Raw genomic sequence first — 7,633 nt, 5'->3', positions numbered from 1 at the left:
AGTTCGCTGCCCTAACCACTGGGCCATTGCGCCTCCACGACGGGCGAAATACCGCTAAGCATTTCTTCCAGAGTGGTAATGATCCTGCCAGCTCACCGTCTTATTTGCTGCCTTACTAATAACAGGAAGAAGTGATGATGATGGTGGTGGTGGTGGTAAGGGTGGTAAGGGTGGTAATGGTAATGACTAGGACGACATCGTTAGTGAGGATGATGATAATGATGATGATGATGCGTGTGTAAGTTTTGTTTTCTTCTTTTCTCATTTACTACAAGTAGAATATTGAACGCATCGTAAATGGATAAACAAATCAAATAACAATTAAAAGGAACAAAAAACATAAAATGGAGAACAAAAACCACCATGTAAATTGTATGAATTAATTGACAGAGCGCGAAAATTTGGCAGTTGAAATATACAAAGAGTTGCGAAGCTTATCGGTCGCCATATTGAAAGTGGTTTTTGACAACCTGTAAAGCGTAACTAACAAGTTGGCAAGAGACAGGCGGGTGGAATGTTTTGTTAGCTTTTTACTCGTAAATTAGACTATTTAATTTGTTGATTTATCACAGCAGACACACAGGCACACAGGTTTTATAAATTCATAAATTCACATTCTCACACTTGATCGTTGAGAGATAAAATGATTATGATTATAGACGTAGGCTTTTGTAGTGAACACACACTACACTACACTACACTACACTACACTACGCAACGCAACACACATATCTATATATGTGCGCACGTATGTGTGTGTATATATGTGTGTGTATATATACTCTTTTACTCTTTTACTTGTTTCAGTCTTTTGACTGTGGCCATGCTGGAGCACCGCCTTTTAAATGAGCGTTCCCATGCCGGAGCACCGCCTTTTAAATGAGCGTTCCCATGCCGGGAATCGAACCCGGGCCGCCTGGGTGAAAGCCAGGAATCCTAATATATATATTATATATATATAGTAGAATTTAAAAAATAGAAAGTCCTTGCTACGTATAATATATTTGGGAAATGGATATAGCTTTTCAGATGATTTTTCCACTTTGATAATTAAATGTTAAGTTTAAACTCATCAACATCTAATTTATTAAAGTGGAAAAATTATCAGAAGAGCCATTTCTATTCATTTTCCAAATACGTGTGTGTGTGTGTGTGTGTGTGTGTGTGTGTGTGTGTGTGTGTGTGTGTGTGTGTCTGTGTGTGTGTGTGTGTGTGTGTGTGTGTGTGTGTGTGTGTACATATATATATATATATATATATTCAAAGGAATTCCAACTTTGATTTTCACGTTTTATTTACAATCTTATAATAATATAATACAATATAATGAAATGATAGAATATTAGATGTCCATTCTGATTGAACTAGTACTTTTATGCTTTAAGCTATGCAATTACTTAAGTTGATTGGTGTTTGCTTTAGGCGTCACGGTTTGTTGAACATGTCAAGAGACCTGTATTTTGACCCTGGCCGTAGCAGTAATCGTTTGGCTATTTTTAGAAATGTTGTAAAGGAGAATATCCAAAAATTCTATCGTAAGTTACGACTGGTAGAATTCTTCAATAATAAAAGTAATGAGATCGATGAATCCCTAGTAAAGAATAAATCAAATTTCACCCCACCAAAAGAAAGAAATAATTATCTTGACCAATACATCGATATCCTGTCTAAATTTCCTCTTAGACGCAATACTAATGCTAGGCCAAATATTAACAAATCCGAGATGTCTGCACTTAAACGTATATAAAACGATTAACAATAGCTAAACAGGCCGAATACTACAAGGATTTGGTTGAGGACCAACTGAAGGGCACAACCTTCTATTGTGAAAGACCTTCAAATATAGACCACTACATCATGAAGAAGATCAACAACCTGGTTTCAAAACACTACAGCACAGCCACTTGCACGTTAATTTCACGAGCAAGCTGTTCCGTTGATCGTATCAGCTGGGACACTCGTCATCGTTACCAACGTAATGTCAGTTAGTAGTAGTAGTAGTAGTAAGTTAAAGATAAGAATCATAGCAAGAAGAACAACAAAACAGCAGCTTCAGGAGGAGTTTAGATTCTATTCAGTGGTCTCTCTCTCTCTCTCTCTCTCTCTCTCTTCGGATATTTTGGTGCTATTTCCTGTTCCTGTATTGCGAAAACAATATCTTTTGAATCAAGAGTTCATATCCGGGTTGTTAATCCAAGAAAGACAACTCTGGTCGTCAATGTTGCTGCCTCTTTCAAGCTTTCAAGGGATATATCCAAGAATGGTCTTTTACTGATATTTGTGCAACTTCTCTTCTGACGATGCGCATGTATGGATGGGTGTGTTTGCGTGTATGTATATGTTTACGTATGAATGTTTGTGTGTGCGCCTGTGTATGTGTGTAAACCAGCTCTCAGAGCCTCTCTACGTATCTTTTTCATCTTTTTTCGTTTACTAGTTTCAGGTATTAGATTGCGGTCATGTTGGAGCACTCCTTTAAAGAATTTTAGTCAAACAAATCGACCCCTAGCACTTGCTTAAACCTAGTATTTATTCTATCAGTCTCTTTTGTCGAACCGCTAATTACAGGGATATTAGGACACCAACACCAGTTGTCAAACAGTGGTGAAGGACAAACACAGAAACAAAAGTACACAGCCCTTCCCCCACCCCCACATGCTGAGACCCCCTTCAGTCATGACTGACCATGGGATTGCGCCTAGAAAGTTACCCTCCCAAGCACAAGTCCGGGCAAGGTTGTTTATGGAAGACCAGCAGTCACCCATGCACACCAGACTCCCCTCTCCACGCCACTGATGTTATCCAAGGGAAAGGCAAAGCTTGGCACCTGTGACGTCGCAACTCATTTCTACAGCTGAGTGAACTGGAGCAACGTGAAATAAAGTGTCTTGCTCAAGAACACAACATGCAGCTCGGTCCGGGATTCGAACTCAACCTCACGATCGTAAACTCGACGCTCTAACCACTAAGCCATGCGCCTTCACACACACACACACACACACACACACACACACACACATACACGCATATAATACGACAGGCTTTTTTCAGTTTCCGTCTAGCAATTCCACTCACAAGGCTTCGTTCGGCCCCGGGCTATAGTAGAAGACACTTGCCCAAGGTACTACTCAGTGGAACTAAACCCGGAACCATGTTGTTGGAAAACACATTTCTTACTACACGGCAACGCCTGCGCTTCGAACTCCTATATATAGCAACCAAATCTCCCTCAAACACACAATGTCCTTTATATAAAATAAATGGAAATAACATATACAATGTAATCATATCCACAGAGAGAGAGAGATGGCTGCAGACAGAACGCTTTTGATAAAAAGTCAGCTTGGCCGAGCATAACTTATTTACAACATCCGCAACAAGAACAATTCGATGCCAACCAGTATCACTGGTTCCATATAAACAAGACTGAAAGAATATAAAGATTGTCAACAACGAAGACCGACAAGGCGACTGTCGGCGCTTGCATCTTGTCCACAGAAGACGCTGCTACAGAAGCTCCATAGCCGTTGGCTTGTAACTAAATATCTTAACGTATTTACATATTTCAATGTGAAATGTTGTCTCCCAGTGTCAGCTTGTAAGTTGTCCCGGTACTGACTGGTACCCTTCGCTTTTTTTATTTCTTCATTTTGCATGTTATTTTCGAGTGTGCTTTATACACATGTATACACCTTTGCATGCATATACGTGTGGAGAGAGAGAGAGAGAGAGAGAGAGAGAGAGAGAGAGAGAGAGAGAGAGAGACACACACACACACACACACACAAACGTGTGTGTATGTGACTGCTTTCTAATTATCATATATTTGACTCTGCGTGTGTGTATTTACTTTGTCATCTTATAGGAAATCGTTTAAGCCCCAAGTGACAATGAGTACTAAGTAGGACCAGCATTGCTAGAAATAAGAGTCAAAACAACAGAGCACACACACACACACACACACACACACACACACACACACACACACACACACACATATATAGGATCTTTTTTAAAACGGGGGCCACATTTTTCATTAACGAAACACTTTGAAACTTGGAACACTGGTAGAATGTGTCATATAAAACATCTTTTTCTCTTAGTCTTCTTTAAAAAACAAAAGAAATCCATAAATTATTCCATGTTAAAGTTGTCGTATTTCTGTAATTTCAACCAATCACTGACGTCCATTCAGCCGATATACATTAAGTGCCGACTACATAAACAAACGATTCTGAAACAATTAACCCTAACCCTAACCCTAACCCTAGGGTTAGGGTTAGGGTTAGGGTTAAAGCAAATTTAAAATGAAAAAAGCAAATAAAACGAAGAATCGTTTGTTTATGTAGTCGGCACTTAATGTATATCGGCTGAATGGACGTCAGTGATTGGTTGAAATTATCGAAATAACACAATTTTTTACATGAAATAAATTCGAATACAAAAATATTTTTCTGTTCTATAACACAAAATAGATAAGTATACGAAGTTTGAAAGTCTTTCGGTACCAAAAGCACTACGTAAAACATTAATGAAAAATGTGGCCCCCGTTTTAAAAAAGATCCTATATATATATATATACGTATATTTTCATTGTAATCTAGATATTTGTCTTAAAGTTTTCCTGTTTTCTGCAATGTGTAAAGCTACAAAGACCTGTATTACTGATTGTTTTGTTTTGTATTTTATCTGACTCAAGGGCGGATAAACTCTCGCTGGCATACTCGTATGTACAAAGTATAGTCAATTTTCCAATTACAAAATTTATACAATACTCGTAAGCGTCTTTGCGGCAGAGGTCGCGTTTGCACTACGACTTAAAACGGTTAGACTCGAACAGAAAATCGTCCGGTAATGGCCATTTGAATGGAAATTTTGTTTTCACTATAAAACACATATTGCTCGGTTTGTCCCACCCCCTCGAGATCCAACTACACTCTAGCTGAAAAATATAGAATACCTCATAAGTAATATAAACGTCTTAAATTCAATGGCGGCGTTAATGAAGATGTTACGCGTTAGTTTATTGCGTTTAAACTTATCTTTATTAATGTGTCTCGAATTATATACATAGATATACACAAGATTTACACAGATATAAGAGTTAGAACTTGTGATCCACCCACGGACCTTTTTCTTTGGAAATCTTTGCCGCCGCACTAAAAAGTTTCCCCACCCCTGGTCTAACTAAACAGAAATGCTGTTACTATCTCTCTATCTCGTTTCTCTGTTGTTTTTTTTTCGTTGTTCGAAAAAAGCTCGTTTTCTGTTTTCGCATTTATGGTTTCGTTTCTCATTGTGTTTAACGTTTTTTTTATGTCCTGTACCTATATATGCATGTATGTTTACATATAGATGTAGGTATGAACATATATGTATGGATATACGCATATATATATATATATATATATATAATGTGTGTGTGTGTGTGACAGAATGGGACAAGGACGCAAAACATCCAGATAGACGATACAAGGAAACAAGGACAGGTCACTCGGAGTTTTCTTTCCTCAGTCGAGATCAAGATTATCCTTGCAATTTCGGCTGGTTATTCTCGATATTGCTCCAATCTGGCCAGCCCCAAGTAAAAACTAAGCTAAGAGCATTAGATTCCTTGAAAGAAAGCAGCGAATGTATACAAAAACAAGGACGGAAAAAAACGAACAATGTTACACAAATACAATATATATATATATATATACATATACACGAAGGCGGGCTGAAAAGTTCTTGGCTTTAAGGGTGTCGCGAAAGGCCTGGTTGGAGGCCCAACCTTCCAAGTTCTTTTACAGGGTTTGGAAAAGCTGAATGACCGCTGCAATGAGTGTATGAATCTGAGAGGAGAATATATTGGATAGAATCATAATTAACTGATCCTCCTGTATTTTTTGTTACTCATAGCCAGGAACTTTTCAATACCCCTTCATATGTATATAGAGTGTTCGAAAAGTCTCTCCGCAGTAAGTATTTTATTGCAAAATAAATCTTTAGAAGATGGTATAAGACTACAAAAGAATATATTAGACTTTACAAGACTTTAAAAAACTTTATAAGAGCTGTTGAAAGTGTCGTCCTTCATTTTCAATACATAAGTTGACTCTTCTCCATATGTTTTGAAATACATCTTGGAGAGTCAGGATGAAAAAGAATTCACTGCGGAGAGACTTTTTGAACACACTGTGTGTGTGTGTGTGTGTGTGTGTGTGTGTTTGTGTGTATATATATACAGAGAGAGAGAGAGAGAGAGAGAGAGAGAGAGAGAAGATAACTCTGTCGTAGTGATACAAAAAGAGAGGGTAGTTAAGGCCGGAACAGCTTTAACCATTTAGCATTTAAACTTCTATATCCAGCCAAAATATTCTACCTGTTTTATGTTCAAACTGGCCAGATCCAGGCTCTCTCACCTACCTTACAATATCATTGTAAAAACAAACAATTGCATCCTCTAAATGCTGAAGCTAATGAGATAATACATTATTAATTTCTTAAAAAAGTGAATTAATAAGTATTACATTTCCTTGTGCAATCTGAATGTGAAAGGGTTAACCATAGTTCTGCTGGATCAGAGCTGTTCTGGAACAAACCAAAAATAGCTGTCATCATGATAGTGGTGGTTGTAGAAATAGTTTTTAACTTAAATCAACATTTGATAAGCACTTATTTCCATTTCTAGGTCAAATCAAAGAACATGAAAGCAATAAAATATGACCACTTTTAAATGTAGCATTTTAATGCACCATTTTCAAAGTCATTAAATTTCACATCGTGTCGAAAATCAGTAAATGCTCATTTATAAGCTACTTATTCATAAATTATTGTCTTTTTTTTGTGTGTGTGTGTGTGTGTGTGAACACTTATTTAAAAACAGGAAAGTGTGAATAAAACAAACTCGACAACAACCGAACAATGAAGAGAGATGTAAATAAGTCGTAATTATCATGACAATATTATGGTGATTTGACAATATAACAATATCGCTTCAAGAGAATTATTCATCCAAAAAATGATATTTAAAGCAAGTGGCACGTATTTGTCACAAAGAAACAAGCAAAAGTAACTGCTGCTACGTATATAATCTGATCGTCAGATGATACTTTCAAGTTTAAAACGAACCAATTTTTAAACATAATTTGAACTGTGAAAGTCCCGGGGGGTAAATGATTGATGTGTTATCACATGAGTAGGTATCGTGCTTGACTATTAGAATCTAGAGCAGCGTTTCTCAAGCATTTTTTTTTCTATAGACCCTTTGATTCTTATTTTTTCTTCTGGACTCTACCCCCTCCCCCATAGCCATTCGATATTTTTTAAAAAATCCTATCTTTTATCCATTACTTTTTTTTTTCAGTCATTAGACTGCGGCCATGCTGGGGTATTGCCTTGAAAAAGTTTTAATCGAAGGAAACGATTCCAACTACCAGGCTTTTAAAAGCCTTGTACTTAATTTTATCGGTCTCTTTTGCCGAACTGCTAAGTTACGGAGACGTAAACACACAACCACCAGTTGTCAAGTAGCAATGTGTGACAAACACAGACAAAAAGACACACACACACACACACACACACACACACACACACACACACACACACACACACACACACACACACACACACACACATATATATATATATA

The sequence above is a fragment of the Octopus bimaculoides genome, chromosome 3 (assembly GCF_046866305.1).
Source record: "Octopus bimaculoides isolate indiv1 chromosome 3, ASM4686630v1, whole genome shotgun sequence".
Classification (NCBI taxonomy): Eukaryota; Metazoa; Mollusca; class Cephalopoda; order Octopoda; family Octopodidae; genus Octopus; species Octopus bimaculoides.
This window is presented reverse-complemented; position numbering follows the sequence as displayed.